Source organism: Somniosus microcephalus, chromosome 3, assembly GCF_052327205.1.
Source record: "Somniosus microcephalus isolate GS21.2 chromosome 3, FLI_Smic_1.0, whole genome shotgun sequence".
NCBI classification, from domain to species: domain Eukaryota; kingdom Metazoa; phylum Chordata; class Chondrichthyes; order Squaliformes; family Somniosidae; genus Somniosus; species Somniosus microcephalus.
Genome location: NC_140989.1, coordinates 254,374,524 through 254,392,015, shown reverse-complemented (window position 1 = coordinate 254,392,015; position 17,492 = coordinate 254,374,524). Strand labels below are relative to the sequence as shown.

Here is a 17,492-nt window from a genome sequence, read left to right as displayed (position 1 = left end):
GATATTTGTATAATTATATACATGCAGAACATTTATGCAAAGTAAGCAGAATACAGCTCCGCACTTACTTACTAATTTGAGTTTTGGTGTACAGTACAAAAGTTTGTGGGTTTCTTGTATATCTGGCAAAACATCAGTTTTCCTTATAATTGCAAAATACTGCGGATGCTGGAAATCTGAAATAACAACAGAAAATGCTGGAAATACTCAGCAGGCCAGGCAGCATCCGTGGAGAGAGAAACAGAGTTAATGTTTCAGGTCTGGGACCCTTCATCAGAACTGGAAAAAGCTGGAGATGTAACAGATATTAAGCAGGTGCAGAGACGGGGGGGGGGGGTGGGGGCGGGGTTTGTGGTGTTCAGATATGAAACTGCTGTACTGTCAGCACATTATCAAAGGAATAATGAAAGAGTGAGGGACTAATAGCTGAAAATAGTCAAAATCAGAGCTAACAGCAGCTTCCCTGATGGTTGAGTTAGTGAATGCACATTTTGGTGTGTTCATGAGCCTCACAGATCAAGAAAGCCCCAGGTTTGAGCCCTCGTCCGCTGGTGAAAGTGCTACAATCGGCCCCCGTGTTCCCCTCCCTGGGCTAGAGCGGGGTGAGGAGGAAATCAGCTGGGGTTGCTGCTCCTGATTGCTATCCGTTGAATTGTTGGAAATTTCACACTTGCAGGTGTCAAGTGAAGGCAGTATTTGGCTTGGCTGTGCTACTCGTCACAGTCAAAGAGCTTGGTGACATTCAGTCATGGATCACGTGTGCAATGGCCAGTTGGGACAGGTACAGTACTGAAGTTTTGACAGCATCTGTGGAATTGTTTCTTAGCATGAGCCAGTGCCTTCATGAGGGAGAGAGAGAGAGAAAACGGCAAGGGTGAAATGGCAGTTTCAGTGCAAATGCCAAAATACCTAATTTTGAAGTGGAATTTAAACTGAACACCCAAACTTTGTCTACCTTTCTTGTCCTTCCATTATGGATAGGGAAAAAACGCTCCAGGATAGTATTAAGTTCTGAAAACGTGATGTCGGGTTTTGGGTACTTCAAACTACAGTCTACTCTTGATAATGTGAAGTGTTTTTTGCACTTAAAAATTGAATTAAGCATCATAAATAACAGCAAAGTGAGAATTTAGTGCTCAAATTAAATTACGAGATAATTTGAGTAATAGGCTTTTAATTGAGGAGTAGACTAGTCTTGTGTTGAAGCGTCTGCTGTTTTAATGCTGTAATTCAGTGTTAACTCTGAATACAGAATAATAATACAAGTGTCGTGCTTTCTATTCTACTTGTGACGGATTCTTAGTTTGAGTTTTAATATGAAGTCAAATCCAAAATTCTAAGATTCTAATGTACAAAATGCCAGCAGTTTTTTTTTAGAAACAGAGGAAAAGACTGGGGCATTTGAATGATAAGGAGAATGGGCCAGCCATTGAAATAGTTATCTTTAGCAGGTCAAGAAAATTGATAAGATGTTAACGAATTGGGACGATTTCAGCATGAGTTCACACATGGTATGTTGTAATCTTTGCTTTACCTCAGTGGGGCTTGTCTGCCAGAAATCCCGCTCTTGCGAGGGTGATGCCAGTTTAATGGGCAGTTTATCTGTCCTGGACATGGGTGGGGTTGGAAGACGAGCCTCCTGACTTCCTGTTGACTCGGAGGACATAAAAAAAAACCCACCATGGACAAAGTCTAGGTTCCAGGAAAAGAGTGGGCTAGCGAGGGAAAACTCACTCAACTGGTCAGAACCGGGAGGCTGACCAGGAGAAGTTAAATTAGCCCACTAACGTGGATGGTGTGGCATGATTTATTCTTTGTTGCTCATGAGGAGGGGCTTGAAGTGAAGTAAGAAAATGAGTTTTGGTTATAATAATCACTTTGTACATTCACTTGCTTTCTGTGAAATAAAGCAGCTTAACGATTTGTATCTGACCTTGCCTTTCTAGTGTGTTTTCAGTACACCTACAGGCTGAAGAACTGCCCGTGAAAGACATGGGGCAATTTTAACCTAACTCACCCATCGGAAAACTGACTGGTTCAGGTGCAACGCTGTTTTTACTCCGCGCCGGATTTTACTCTCCACTGAAGTCAATGGAGAATAATATTGGGCAGAGTGTAAAACCGGCGTTCCACCCGGTCCCATGGGTTTCCCGCCAGATGAGTTTGATTAAAATGTTTATGATAGTGTTCAATTCAGATCACGAAGGAGTGCTGCTGTTACATACATAGATACATAGATACATAGAAGATAGGAGCAGGAGTAGGCCATTCGGCCCTTCGAGCCTTCTCCGCCATTCAATGAGATCATGGCTGATCATCCAAATTCAGTACCCGGTCCCTGCCTTCTCCCCATATCCCTTGATCCCTTTAGCCTTAAGAAATATATCCAACTCTTTCTTGAATATACTTAATGAACTGGCCTCCACCGCCCTCTGTGGCAGAGAATTCCACAGGTTCACCACTCTCTGGGTGAAGAAATTCCTCCTCATTTCAGTCCTAAATGGCTTACCCCTTATCCTTTGACTATGACCCCTGGTTCTCACAGAAATCACAGAAACCCCACAGTGCAGATAGAGGCCATTTCGGCCCATCGAGCCTGCACCGACACATATCCCACCCAATCCCCGTAACCCCTACACCAACACATATCCCACCCTATCCCCGTAACCCCACGTATTTAATCCCCCTAACACTAAGGGTCAATTTATCATAGCCAATCAACCTAACCTGCACATCTTTGGACTGTGGGAGGAAACCGGAGCACCCGGAGGAAACCCACGCAAACACGGGGAGAATGTGCAAACTCCACACAGACAGTCACCCGAGGCCGGATTCGAACCCGGGTCCCTGGCGCTGTGAGGCAACAGTGCTAACCACTATGCCACCGTTCTGGACTCCCCGGCCATCAGAAACATCCTTCCTGCATCTAGTCTGTCCAGGCCTGACAGAATTTTATAGGTTTCGATGAGATCCCCTCTCAATCTTCTAAACTCCAGTGAGTATAAGCCCAATCGACCCAATCTCTCCTCATATGTCATTCCTGCCATCCCAGGTATCAGCCTGGTGAATCTTCGCTGCACTCCTTCCATGGCAAGAACGTCCTTCCTCAGGTAAGGTGATCAAAACTGCACACAATACTCAATGTGTGGTCTCACCAAGGCCCTGTACAACTGTAGCAAGACATCCTTGTTCTTGTACTCGAACCCTCTTGCTACGAAGGCCAACATACCATTTGCCTTCTTAACCGCCTGCTGCACCTGCATGCTTACCTTCAGCGACTGGTGTACAAGAACACCCAGGTCTCTTTGCACTTCCCCTTCTCCCAAACTATTACCATTCAAATAATAATCTGCCTTCCTGTTTTTGCCACCAAAGTGGATAACCTCACATTTATCCACATTATAGTGCATTTGCCATGTTTCTGCCCAATCACCCAACCTGTCCAAATCGTGCTGGAGTTTCATGACATCCTCCTCACAGCATACCCTCCCCCCCAGCTTTGTGTCGCCTGCAAATTTGGAGATATTACATCCAATTCCCTCGTCCAGATCATTAATATATATTGTGAACAGCTGGGGTCCTAGGACCGATCCTTGCGGTACCCCACTAGTCACTGCCTGCCACTCGGAAAACGACCCGTTTATTCCAACTCTTTGCTTTCTGTCCGCCAACCAGTTCTCTATCCAAGTCAATACCTTGCCCCCAATCCCATGTGCCTTAATTTTGCATGCTAATCTCTTATGCGGGACCTTATCGAAAGCCTTCTGAAAGCCCAAATGCACCACATCCACTGGTTCTCCCTTATCTATTTTACCAGTTACATCCTCAAAAAATTCCAGTAGACTAGTCAAGCATGATTTACCTTTTATAAATCCATGTTGACTTTGTCCGATCCAGTCACTGCTTTCCAAGTGCTCTGCTATTACATCTTTTATAATGGACTCTAGCATTTTCCCCACTGCCGATGTCAAGCTTACCGGTCTATAATTCCCCGCCTTTTCTCTACCACCTTTTTTGAATAGTGGGGTAACATTAGCTATTCGCCAATCCATGGGTACCGTTCCAGAGTCTATCGAATTCTGGAAGATGACCAGCAATGCATCTACTATTTCTAGGGCCACTTCCTTAAGTACCCTGGGATGTAGATTATCAGGCCCTGGGGATGTATCGACTGATATACCTATCAATTCATCCAATGAAAAGCGACGAGTTAAGAAAGTAACTATAGGTTTTTATTGGCTAAATAACAGAGCCCACCCTCATGGGTGATCGGATACAACAAGGAGGAATGCCAGCCAGTCGACTACCTTTATACCTGGGCAGGTAGGTGGAGTCATGGGCGGAGTCAGCAGTGGTCAGCCCAGGTATAGCAGCGTGACAAGAGGCGACCTCGTATAGTGATACAACAGTGTGAACAGTGATAACCATAGAGTAACGATATAACAGTGATAACTATAGTGTAACGATAGTGAACGATACAAGTGGTTTACCACATTCACCCCTTGTTTAGATTTGAGTCCGGCGGGGTGAAGTGTACTACCAGTTCTGGTATGTCAGTCGGTCCGGAGGCCTCGTAAGCCTTCCTGATCATCGCAGCGGCGGTGTTGCATTATCCGGTGTTAATGCTGGTGTCTGCGTGGTCGGCGAAGGCTCGTGGGGTTCCGGCATGCCGTCTACCTGGTCTGGAATTGGGGGGGTGATGGGGGGGGGTGAAGGTGGTGTCTCCGGAGTGCCCGAGGGTGCGAGGTCTCGTAAGGAAACTGTGTCCTCCCGCCCGTCTGGGTATGCCACATAGGCGTACTGGGGGTTGGTGTGCAGGAGGTCCACCCTCTCGACCAGGGGGTCCGTTTTATGGGCCCTCACGTGCTTTCGCAGCAAGACGGGCCCCGGAGAGGTCAGCCAGGTTGGTAGCGTGGTTCCCGTAGTCGACTTCCTGGGGAAGGCAAACATTCGTTCATGGGGGGTGGCGTTGATGGCAGTGCAGAGTAGTGACCGGGTGGAATGCAGCGCTGCCGGGAGGACTTCCTGCCAGCGGGAGGTTGAGAGGCCCTTAGACTTTAAGGCTAAGAGGACGGCCTTCCATACCGTCGCGTTTTCTCTTTCTACCTGGCCGTTCCCTCGGGGTTGTAGCTGGTGGTCCTGCTTGCAGCAATACCTCTCGCTAGTAGGAACTGACGGAGTTCCTCGCTCATGAAGGAGGAGCCCCGGTCAGTATGTATATAGTTTGGGAACCCGAACAAGGCGAAGAGGTCGTTCAGGCATTTAATGACCGTGGTACTGGTCATGTCTGGGCAGGGGAAGGCAAAGGGGAAACGGGAGTACTCATCAACAATGTTGAGGAAGTACACATTACGGTCAGAGGACGGGAGGGGCCCCTTAAAGTCGATGCTCAGGCGCTCGAAGGGGCGGGTGGCCTTGATCAGGCTTGCTCTGTCCGGCCTAAAGAAGTGCGGTTTGCACTCGGCACAGGTCTGGCAGTTCCTGGTCATGGTCCTGACCTCCTCGATGGAGTAGGGCAGGTTGCGGGCCTTGATGAAGTGGTAAAGTCTGGTGACCCCGGGGTGGCAGAGGTCGTTGTGGAGGGTCTGAAGTCTATCACTTTGCGCGCTGGCGCATGTAATTCGTGACAGAGCATCGGGGGGTTCGTTCAGCTTACCTGGCCGGTACAAGATATCATAATCGTAGGTGGAGAGCTCGATTCTCCACCTCAAGATCTTATCATTCTTGATTTTGCCCCTCAGCTTGTTATTAAACATAAAAGCGACCGAACGTTGGTCGGTAAGGAGGGTAAATCGTTTGCCTGCCAGGTAATGCCTCCAGCGTCGTACCGCCTCCACAATCGCCTGGGCCTCCTTCTCGACCGACGAGTGTCGGATCTCAGGGCCCTGTAGGGTCCTTGAGAAGAAGGCCACCGGTCTCCCCTCCTGGTTAAGGGTGGCGGCTAGGGCGAAGTCGGATGCATCGCTCTCGACTTGGAAGGGGATGGACTCATCCACTGCGTGCATAGTGGCCTTGGCAATGTCTCCCTTAATGAGGGAGAAGGCTGCGCACGCTTCCTCCGTAAGGGGGAAGGATGTGGACTTCATGAGGGGTCTGGCTTTGTCTGCATAATTGGGCACCCATTGGGCATAGAAGGCGAAGAGCCCCAGGGTTCTCTTCAGTGCCTTTGGACAGTGGGGGAGGGGTAGCTCCATGAGGGGGCGCATTCTTTCGGGGTCGGGGCCGATGACTCCGTTCTCTACTACACAGCCGAGGATGGCAAGGCGCGAGGTGTTAAACACACATTTATCCTTATTGTAGGTGAGGTTCAGCCGTTGGGCCGTACGGAGGAATCTCTCCAGATTAACATCGTGGTCCTGCCGGTCGCGGCCGCAGATGGTGACGTTATCTAGATAGGGGAACGTGGCGTGCAGCCCGTTCTGGTCAACCATCCGGTCCATCTCCCTTTGGAAGACCGAAACCCCGTTGGTGACGCCGAAGGGAACCCTAAGGAAGTGGTAGAGGCGGCCGTTCGCCTCAAAGGCTGTATACTGGCGGTCCTCAGGGCGGATAGGGAGTTGGTGATAGGCCGACTTAAGGTCGATGGTGGAGAATACCCGGTACTGCGCAATCTGATTGACCATATCAGATATGCGGGGAAGGGGGTATGCGTCCAGCTGGGTGTACCTGTTTATGGTCTGGCTGTAGTCGATGACCAGGCGGTTTTTATTGCTGGTCTTAACGACCACGACCTGGGCACGCCAGGGGCTGGTGCTCCCCTCGATGATGCCCTCCTTCAGGAGACGCTGCACCTCAGAGCTAATGAAAGCTCTGTCCCCGGCGCTGTACCGTCTGCTCTTGGTAGCGACGGGTTTGCAGTCGCGGGTGAGGTTAGCGAACAGGGAAGGTGGCGGGACCTTGAGGGTGGATAGGCCGCAGGTGTTACGCGGTGGGCGGTTTAAAATCTGCTGGTTGTTGACTGTGAGTGGGGGGAGGGGTCCGCCGTATGCTAGCGTGACGCTTTGGAGGTGGGATTGGAAGTCTAGGCCTAGTAGGACGGCAGCGTATAGCTGGGGCAGGACGAGGAGTTTAAAACTTTTATACTCCGTACCCTTAACCGACAGGGTCACAACACAGTAGCCGCTGATGTCTGTGGCGTGTGACCTCGATGCCATCGAGATCCGGTTGCGCGTTGGCAGGACAGGGAGGGAGTAGTGGCTCACCGTGTCTGGGTGGATGAAGCTCTCCGTGCTGCCGCTGTCGAACAGGCAGGTCGTGGCGTGGCCATTTACTTTGATGTCCATCATCAACTTGGACAGGTGATGCGGGCGGGCCTGGTCCAGTGTGACGGAGGCTAGTGTATAGCTGAGCGAGTTGTTGTAGTCTGCAGTTGAGGCGGTAGTCAGGTCTAGAGGCATGGTGGCGGTCGGGCGTGGTGGGTAAAATGGCGTCTCCCACGAGGTTGGACAAAATGGCGGAGAAGATGGCTGCCCCCATAACTCACATGAGGCACTGCTGGTGTCGGTTGCCTGTATCAAAGATGGCCACCCCCATGACTCACATGCGGGGATGCTAGCCTCTGTTGCCTTGAAGGAAGATGGCCGCCCCCACAGCTCGCATGAGGCACTGCTGGCCTCTGATGATCCACCTCTGCAGGCCTTAGTGAAGTGGCCTTTCTTCCTGCAGTTTGAGCAGGTAGAGTTCCTGGCTGGGCAGCGCGACCTCGGGTGTTTCGCCTGGCCGCAGAAGAAGCAGCCGGCGGCCCGATCGCGGGGGTCCGATGTCGGAGCCGGTACCGGGGGTGGCGGTCTCGATCGGGTCCGGGACGCCGACGCTGAGGTAGGTCCCAGGGGGGTTGCTGCGGGGGGTATCGCGGTCGGGGTCGGTCCCAAGTCCCAGGGTCGCGAGTTACAGTACCTTGAGTATGCCTCAAGGTCCCGATGGGCCACCTCTAGAGAGAGAGCGAGGGCTGCAGCTTTGTCCAGGTCGAGGTCCCTTGCTTCCAGTAGTCTTTGCCGTGAGTAGTCGGACCGCAGGCCTTTCACGAAGGCATCGCGGACATTGTCTTCAGTATTTTCTGCCGCCGTTACCGCTTTAAAGTTACAGTCTCTGCCGAGTGCTTGTAGCACCCGTAAAAATTCCTCCACGGGCTCTCCTGGCTGTTGCGGGCGGGATCTTAGGAGGTGTCTGGCATACATGGAATTTACCGGGGTTTGGTACTGTCTTTTCAGCCGGTTGATGGCATCCTCGTATGTTTTAAGGTCCCGGATGAGTGCGAATACTTTAGGGCTCACTTGGGCGTTCAGAACTCTTAGCATGGATTTCTGAGGCACGCCGGATTCTCCCAGGTAGGCTTCGAAGCAGCTCAGCCAGTGTTCGAAGTCGAGGGCTGAGTTTGCTGCCTGTGGGTTTAGATCCAGGTACGGTGGTCTGAGGGCTCGCAGCCAGGCCGGCTGCTGTGGCTGTTGTAGCTGGGCGTCTGGCTGGTCGCTCGGCTGGTCGTTTGACTGCTCAGTTGTCGACATTTTAAAATTTAGCCAATAAAATTGATATACCTATCAATTCATCCAATGAAAAGCGACGAGTTAAGAAAGTAACTATAGGTTTTTATTGGCTAAATAACAGAGCCCACCCTCGTGGGTGATCGGATACAACAAGGAGGAATGCCAGCCAGTCGACTACCTTTATACCTGGGCAGGTAGGTGGAGTCATGGGCGGAGTCAGCAGTGGTCAGCCCAGGTATAGCAGCGTGACAAGAGGCGACCTCGTATAGTGATACAACAGTGTGAACAGTGATAACCATAGAGTAACGATATAACAGTGATAACTATAGTGTAACGATAGTGAACGATACAAGTGGTTTACCACATCGACCTTCAGTCCCATCAATTTTCCTAACACCATTTCCCTACAAATACTGATTTCTTTCAGTTCCACCCTTTCATCGGACCCTATGTTCCCTGGCATCTCTGGGAGGTTATTTGTGTCCTCCTTTGTGAAGACAGAACCAAAATATGTATTTAGTTGGTCTGTGATGTGCCTTCAATAACCACAAAGCTAGAAGTTATAGACTTTAACAAGTTGGCTTTTAATCACTAAGATCAGAGCTAACATCTCAACACACCGACTGGCTCACAGGAATGAGTCATACAGATCCTGAGATCTTTAAGTAAGAGAAGTCAGGGGCGGAGCCAAGAGCCAAGACCTGGAACCTTCCAGGTTAGTCAGGAAAGAGGAAGTGAAACTATACACCGTGTGGGGGAGGGTAATATACATGAGTGCAAAACGGATACAGGCAAGACAAACAGATTTCATTACATTCACCCCTTCTTTAGATTTAGTCCATCGGGGTGATGTTTCTTAAAAGTTGGTATAAGTGAGTCTGTCAGGAGGCTTTGCGGTTCTCAGTGATCGGCGCAAAGCCGGTTGGGGTGCCTCTAGGGGAGTGGATTCTGGTTCCTCCGCTGTCCGGGCCTCCGCAGTGTCTTCCAGGTTATCTGCAGTGTCCTCCAGGTTAAAGTTGGGTATTGATACCTCTGGGCGTCCTGTCTCTTTTTGGTGTAGGTCTTCCTCGGGTAGTCTCTCATCGTTCTCTCCGCTCCCCGAGGGAGCGAGGTCTTTTATGGAAACAGTGTCCTCTCGCCCGTCAGAGTATTCGATATAGGCGTACTGAGGGTTTGCATGGAGGAGCTGTACCTTTTCCACAAGGGGGTCCGTTTTATGGCCTCTCACGTGCTTCCGCAATAGTACTGTCCCCGGAGACGTCAGCCACGCGGGTAGAGATATGCCCGAGGTGGATTTCCGGGGGAAAACGAACATCTTTTCGTGAGGGGTAGCGTTAGTGGCTGTACATAACAGAGACCTTATGGAGTGGAGCACGTCTGGGAGGACTTCCTGCCAGCGGGAGGTCGGAAGGCCTTTTGACTTTAAGGCTAACGTGACAGCCTTCCAAACGGTAGCATTCTCCCTTTCCACTTGCCCATTACCCCGGGGGTTGTAGCTAGTGGTTCTGCTAGTGGCTATCCCCTTCGAGAGCAAGAACTGGCGCAGCTCGTCACTCATGAATGACGTCCCCCTATCGCTGTGTATGTAGTTCGGCATGCCAAACATGCAGAATAGATTACCGAGACACTTGATGACCGTGGCACTGGCCATGTCTGGGCAGGGAATGGCGAAGGGGAAGCGGGAATACTCATCGATGATATTGAGGAAGTATACGTTACGGTCGGCAGAGGGAAGGGGTCTCTTGAAGTCCAGACTTAGGCGCTCGAATGGCCGTGTGGCTTTGATAAGGTGTGCACGGTCAGGCCTGTAGAAACGAGGCTTGCATTCCGCACAGATGCGGCAGGCTCTGGTCATTGCCCTGACCTCCTCGATGGAGTGGGGCAGATTGCGGGACTTTATAAAATGGTATAGTCGGGTGACCCCTGGGTGACAGAGGTCGTTGTGGAGACCCTGTAATTTGTCCGTATGAATGCTGGCACACATTCCCCGCGATAGGGCGTCTGGGGGTTCATTAAGGGCTCCCGGCCTGTACATAATATCATAGTCGAACGTGGATAGTTCGATCCTCCACCTGAGTATTTTGTCATTCTTGATTTTCCCCCTTTGTTATTAAACATGAAAGCCACCGACCGCTGGTCGGTGAGCAGGGTGAAACGTTTGCCGGCTAGGTAGTGTCTCCAGTGCCGCACTGCCTCCACTATAGCCTGTGCCTCCTTCTCGACAGAAGAGTGCCTGATTTCAGGTCCCTGAAGGGTTCGGGAGAAGAAGGCCACAGGTCTCCCAGCCTGATTGAGGGTCGCAGCTAAGGCAAAGTCTGACGCATCGCTTTCGACTTGAAAGGGAATGCATTCGTCCACTGCACACACTGCAGCCCTTTCAATGTCCTGTTTAGTACTGGTGAAAGCCTCCCGAGCTTCGGCTGATAGTGGGAAGGACGTCGATTTAATGAGGGGTCGGGCCTTATCAGAGTAATTGGGCACCCATTGGGCATAATACGAAAAAAATCCCAGGCACCTTTTTAAAGCTTTGGGATTGTGTGGCAGGGGCAGTTCCTTTAGGGGGCGTAATCGGTCAGGGTCCGGTCCAATTACCCCATCTTCCACCACACAGCCGAGGATACAGAGACGGGTTGTGTTGAAGACACATTTGTCTTCGTTGTCGGTTAGATTCAGCTTTAGGGCAGTTTTTAAAAATCTCGCAAGATTTAGATCGTGGTGTTGCTGGTTGTGCCCGCAGATAGTGACATTGTCCAGATAGGGGTAGGTAGCTTGTAGTTTATTCTCGTCAACCATGCGGTCCATCTCACATTGGAAGACCGAGACCCCATTTGTTACCCCGAAGGGCACTCTGAGAAAATGGTAGAGGCGTCCGTTCGCCTCAAAGGCGGTGTATGGGCTCCGTTCTAATGGGGAGCTGGTGATACGCGGATTTGAGGCCGATAGTCGAGAAGACTCGGTATTGCGCAATCTGGTTGACCATTTCTGATATGCGGGGTAAAGGGTAGGCGTCCAGCTGGGTATAAATATTAACAGTCTGGCTGTAGTCAATTACCATCCGTTTCTTTTCGCTATTTTTAACTATGACTACTTGGGCACGCCACGGACTGGTACTGCATTCAATAATGCCTTCCCGCAGGAGTCTGTCCACTTCTGCCTTGATAAAGTGTCTGTCTTCCAGACTGTACCGTCTACTTTTGGTCGCTATGGGCCTACAGTTCGGAGCGAGATTAGCGAATAAAGAGGGCGGGCTGATGTTTAAGGTTGATAGGCCACAGACTGTGAGTGGCGGCTGGGACCCGCCATATGTTAACGTGACACTTTCGTGGTGGCACTGGAAGTCCAGGCCCAAGATTACATTAACACAGAGTTCTGGCATCACGAGGAGTTTAAAATCCTTGTAGTCCGTGCCTTTTACAGTCAGTGTTACCACACAGTAGCCCAAAATGTCCGAAGTGTGGGGCTTAGCAGCCATAGCAATTCTGCTCCGTGTAGGGGTTACCGTTAATGAGTGCCGCCATACCAGGCTAGGGTGGATAAAACTCTCGGTACTCCCACAGTCAATTAAACATTTCGTTAAATTCCCGTTTACCTGTATGTCCATCATGGATTTTGTCAACGGGTGTGGCCTGGATTGATCCACCGTGATCGAAGCCACTGTTGGGCCCTGGGCGGCCATTGAGTCGGGAAAAGATGGCGGCCCGCACGGCACGCACGAGGCGGTGACGGAGTTGGAAATCGGACTCCCCCTGCAGACTTTGCTAAAATGCCCCTTTTTCTTACATTTGAAGCATGTAGCGTCCTTCGCTGGGCATTGTTGTCTGGGGTGCTTGGCCGCAGAAGTAGCATTTCGGGCCTCGAGACATTGCCGCTGTAGTAGGACTCCTGGGTGAACTTCTGTGTGGGGACTCCGACGGTGTAGAGCTGGTCTGAGACCTGGATGGGGAAGAGGGCTGATTCCAAGATGGCGGCCCGCTCGGCGCGCACGAGGTGGTGAGGGCCGCATGGCCAGAAGAATAAGAGTCAGAGTTTTTCTGGGCCACGTCCAGCGATTGCGCAGTGGCCACTGCCTTTTTTAAGTCCAGGACCTCCTTCTCCAGCAGTCTCTGCCGGATATAATTTGATTTGAGGCCCGTGATGAAGGAATCGCGGACCAATTCGTCAGAGTACACGTTGGCCGTTACGGCCTTGCAGTTACAGTCCCGAACCAAGTCCTTTAGGCCTTGTAAGAAATCGTCCATTGATTCCTCAGGTCGCTGCCTGCGTGTAGCCAGCAGATGTCTGGCGTACACTTCGTTTACTGGCCTCTGGTATTGGGCCTTCAGGATAGTGATGGCCTCCGTGTAAGAGGTGGCGTCCCGGATGAACGAATAAATCCGATGACTAACGCGAGTAGTCAGTAGACTCAGTTTATCTACCTCGCTAGCGGATGAGGCCCTCGCGAAGAGTTCGAAGCATTTGAGCCAGTGTCCAAATTGATTTGATGCTTCAGCAGAATGTGGATCCAAGTCCAGATGCTCTGGTTTTAGGAGTCGATCCATCCTAGTATTCTTTAGTGATTAAAATTGATGTGCCTTCAATAACCACAAAGCTAGAAGTTATAGACTTTAACAAGTTGGCTTTTAATCACTAAGATCAGAGCTAACATCTCAACACACCGACTGGCTCACAGGAATGAGTCATACAGATCCTGAGATCATTAAGTAAGAGAAGTCAGGGGCGGAGCCAAGAGCCAAGACCTGGAACCTTCCAGGTTAGTCAGGAAAGAGGAAGTGAAACTATACACCGTGTGGGGGAGGGTAATATACATGAGTGCAAAATGGATACAGGCAAGACAAACAGATTTCATTACAGTCTGCCATTTCTTTGTTCCCCATTATAAATTCCCCCGATTCTGACTGCAAGGGACCTACACTTGACTTCACCAATCTTTTTCTCTTCCCCAGGTTACACTCTGGTGCAATTAACTACTGGGAAGTGCAGGCACAGCTCTGAATGTAAGACATGAGGATAGCTTATGGGAGTGACCAGCACCACTGAATCTGAGGAAGTATCTAACGCAGAATTTGTAACACTAAAACAAAATAATGCATGTGGACATTCAGAAAACATAAATTTCTTGTGACAAAATATATTAAGATATTTCCAATCTCTCAATTTTTCTGTTGCACAGTTGCTTTTACTGGCTGTTTACACTCTGGGCTGGATTTTGTCAACGAGGACGTGATGGAGGCGGGACTCCCACTTTTTGGGTTGTAGTCCCACCTCCATCGATTTGTGACCAACCCACGCGATTTTCCCTTGATTGACCTTGTTGAGCCCACCCAGCGGGCTCAGCAGGCCAATTAAGGGACACCCGGTTACAGGTGACATCAGGGATTGACATTTCATCTGTCAAGAGCTTTTGACAGATGAAATATCAGCGTTTGACAGCTTTGTGAAGCTGTCAAAACACTGACAATCTGACTTCTAACTTGAGCCCTTCTCCACAGACTCAGTTAGAAATCTCTCCAGAACAGAAAGCAGAATGCTGCAACTTTTAACAGCTTGCGGCCATTCTGCTTTCTGTGCCAGTGAGATGAGGGACTCCCGAGACCTGAAGGAAGGAAGCCTGCATTAGTAAGTAAAGGTAAGTAAAACTTCTTTAAACACTTTACACACACCAAACACACTTACCTCTGCACTCATGCACCCATCACTCACCTGAACACCGGACATCTCGAACCCTCCAAGCCCTTCAGTCCGACGGTCCACCTCGCTAACTTGCCGTGGTTTGGAGCCGTCGGGCAGCCCACACTTCAGGGCTAAAAATCGGGATTAGGCCAAAAACTGCCTGTTAACTACCTGTTAACAGGCAGTTAATTGGCACTAATCCCCTTCCTGCCTCGGGGAGGCAGCTCCCAGCACAGGTCGGGTACCCGCCTCCTGGGAAACAGGCATGGAGGCGGGTTGGGGGGCGGGAAGGGTTCGTGCCTCCCAATTCTGCAATTTCCCCCCACTCCTGCCTCCAAACCCGCCTCCACTGGGCTTGGAAATTCGAGCCCTCTGTGTCTGAGTCAGCCAATCTCTATCTCAACAATCTGTGTCTTCTCACAGCTCTATAGCATTAATTCCTAATTTTGTATGAAAATGAAAGACTACAGATACATGAGGTAGTCACCAAGAAATCAAATAGGGAATTCAGAAGAAACATCTTTACCCAGAGAGTGGTAAAAATGTGGAACTCGCTACCACAGGGAGTGGTTGAGGCGAATAGTATAGATGAATTTAAGGAGAGGCTAGATAAGCATATGAGGGAGAAGGGAATAGAGGGTTATGCTGATAGAGTTAGATGAGGAAAGACGGGAGGAGGCTCGAGTCGAGTCGGACTGGTTGGGTTGAATGGGCTGTTTCTGTGCTGTATATTCTATGTAATGCTATGTAATACAGACTTTGTTAAATGCACTTTGGTAAAGGGTATCTGAATTTTCATGACATGGCGGGGGTGGGGGCAGTAAATTAGTTATTTTAAGCTACCAGGCTCTTGTCCTTTTGCCTCGCCGGCATACAGAAATTCTTGATGTACCCACAGGACATTTTGGTGTTGTGAGAGAGCTTGTGTAACACTAAGAAGTAGCATTGGTGTCTAAGAGAAATGTGAACAAGCAGTTTTCACCAGAGAAAATGGAGTTCTGAAAGGCTTAGCCCTTGATTACTGAAATTTTATGTTTGTGAATTTAGTTGATTACAAAATTTCCACTGCTAATTTAAGTATGAGTCCTAAAACATTCAAAAGGTTTACAAGTGGTAAAAATAACTGGTGATAAATTTATAGATTTCAAAAATTCCAATTCCAATACTTGTACAGGAAACTCTTTATTATCCGGCACCAACGGGACCGGCATGGTGCCGGTTTATCAAAAAGTCCGGATTACAGAGAGGTGTAGTTAAAAGGTACGAGAGCTCTGTACACAGCAACAAATCCAGGCTTCCCTGTTGCTTAGCAACATGTGCAGGAACTCCAGCCACAGACCAAGCATCCCTGTTGCTTAGCAACAAGTGCACGAACCCCAGTTACACAGCCACAGATCCAGGAACTGCCACTAATATGAAGTAAAACTTACCTGAACCTACTCCTGAATTTTGCAGGTTAACAGAGATTTCCGGTTATTTAGGTGCCGGTTAAAAGAATCCTCCCCAACTATGCTGTCCAATTAAATGTTATATATTGTATAACCAGCAAGTCTTGTTTTAGCCTAGTCAGTGAGGATCTCAGACTTACTCAATAATAATGTCACTACATTACACTTACTGATTGTGAACTTGCTGGCTGTTTTTAGATTAACTGGAATATTCTGTAGATGATGAAGTAATGTTGTGAAGGCTTTATGAAAATATATTTAAAAAACCTAATTATTTTCCCCAATTAGAAAAAAAATCTTCCACCGGACAGGTTGTACTTGAAATCTGTGTTAAATATCGTGACAAAATAGCATTGTTTATCACTTTTTTGGTGTCAATTGCTCACAGTGCTACATATTTCATAGGACCAACAATGGGCATTCGTACAATTTTTGAAGAAAGAAACAGTGTCATTTTCTGTTCAACTGTCTGATTTTTAGCTCATGCGCACTTGATTGCTGTTAAAGCCTCATTCAGAAGAGTATCATTTGCCCAAGGCCACTTGCTGCATTCTGAGCAGTTCTTCACGGGGAGCAGGTACTGCACAGTTTTTCATTGCTACCACCTGCTGCCATGCTTCCTCCTCTAGTTAAGCAGGAGGGACAGTCTGCATTGCAGAACTCACCACAGCCCTAGTCAATTATATTACGTAATAAGTCAGCAAGAGCTGGGCATAACGGCTCTCTTTCTCTCCCTCTCTCTCTTTTTCACTCTCTCTTTCACTCTCTTCCTATTCTCTCTTTCTATATATTTTTGTCTCTTTCTATATATTTCTCTCTCTCTCTATATTTCTCTCTCTATTTCGGTCGGTCTCTCTGAGATTGGGCACTCTGGTGGCGCAGCGCTCTGTCTCGCAGTCTGACTGAGAATTGGGATCCCTTGTCAAGCAAGGTCTTATGATCGCATACTTTGTGTCGCCACGAGAACTAGTTTCATTCCATATCTGGTGTAGATTTGCAAGCTACCAATAATTACAGGGCTTGGGCAATCCACTGCTCTGTGGGAACCCTGTGGGGTTTATTCTATCATTTGTGAAATAATGGAACATGGCACTCTACCGTGTACCAGTTTATATGGAGTAATGGCAATTTGCGGGGAGAGGGGCATGGGGAGAGTTTTGATTTGGTTCTGGAAACTAGTCATTCAGGCTAAACATTGAATACACAGATTGCTTCCTTAAGAAAATGCTGGGTCATTTAATGCTTTGTACATTGTATTTTTATATGTATTCACTTTGATAAAGGTTATGTTCCCTTACCATTATTTATTTTCAAAACAATCAGACTAATGAGGCAGCAAAGACTCTTTCTGGAGGAGTGCTATTTCTGTCATTTGAGAAGTCTGTATGTGCGATTAACTCTTTCCAGGACCTCTGGCTAAATGGACATTTCTTCTCCTTCCCCAAAGAACCAACAGGTTACTAATTTAAATTGGATATGTGCCTAGAAGTAGCAATCCTCACTTAAATAATATTACTGATGTGTGAAACAGCAATTTGATTTAGTGATACCACAATCTTTTCATCAGATTAGCTAGTTTTTGCAGTGATGCACCACAAAATTGGGCCGTCAAATGGGGTACATTCTTGGAGGAATTCATAACCTGCTTTAAGAGTCTGGCAATGCAAGGCTGGCACCAGAAAGCTATCTTTATTTAGGATAGTTTTTCTAGTAAAATAAATGTAACATCCCTCAGTTTGATGGTATGTGAGCCAGCATCGTGCTTCTTCTGACCCTCCTTTCCCTTCAGAGTACAGTATTCTGATTTCAACTTTTGCTTCAGTACTTTCCCTTACGAACTGTCCTGTAGATATTTAATTGGCTTTAATATCTAGAGGGGTTAGACTACTGT

General features: G+C 48.7%; 1 protein-coding gene across 3 annotated transcripts in view; it reads left to right on the top strand.

Annotated features, from left to right (window-relative positions):
* LOC147121844 (tRNA-splicing endonuclease subunit Sen15-like) overlaps window positions 1-17,492 on the top strand; it is a 103,493-nt gene that overhangs the window by 37,622 nt on the left and 48,379 nt on the right. The gene's annotated exons all lie outside the window — the stretch shown is intronic.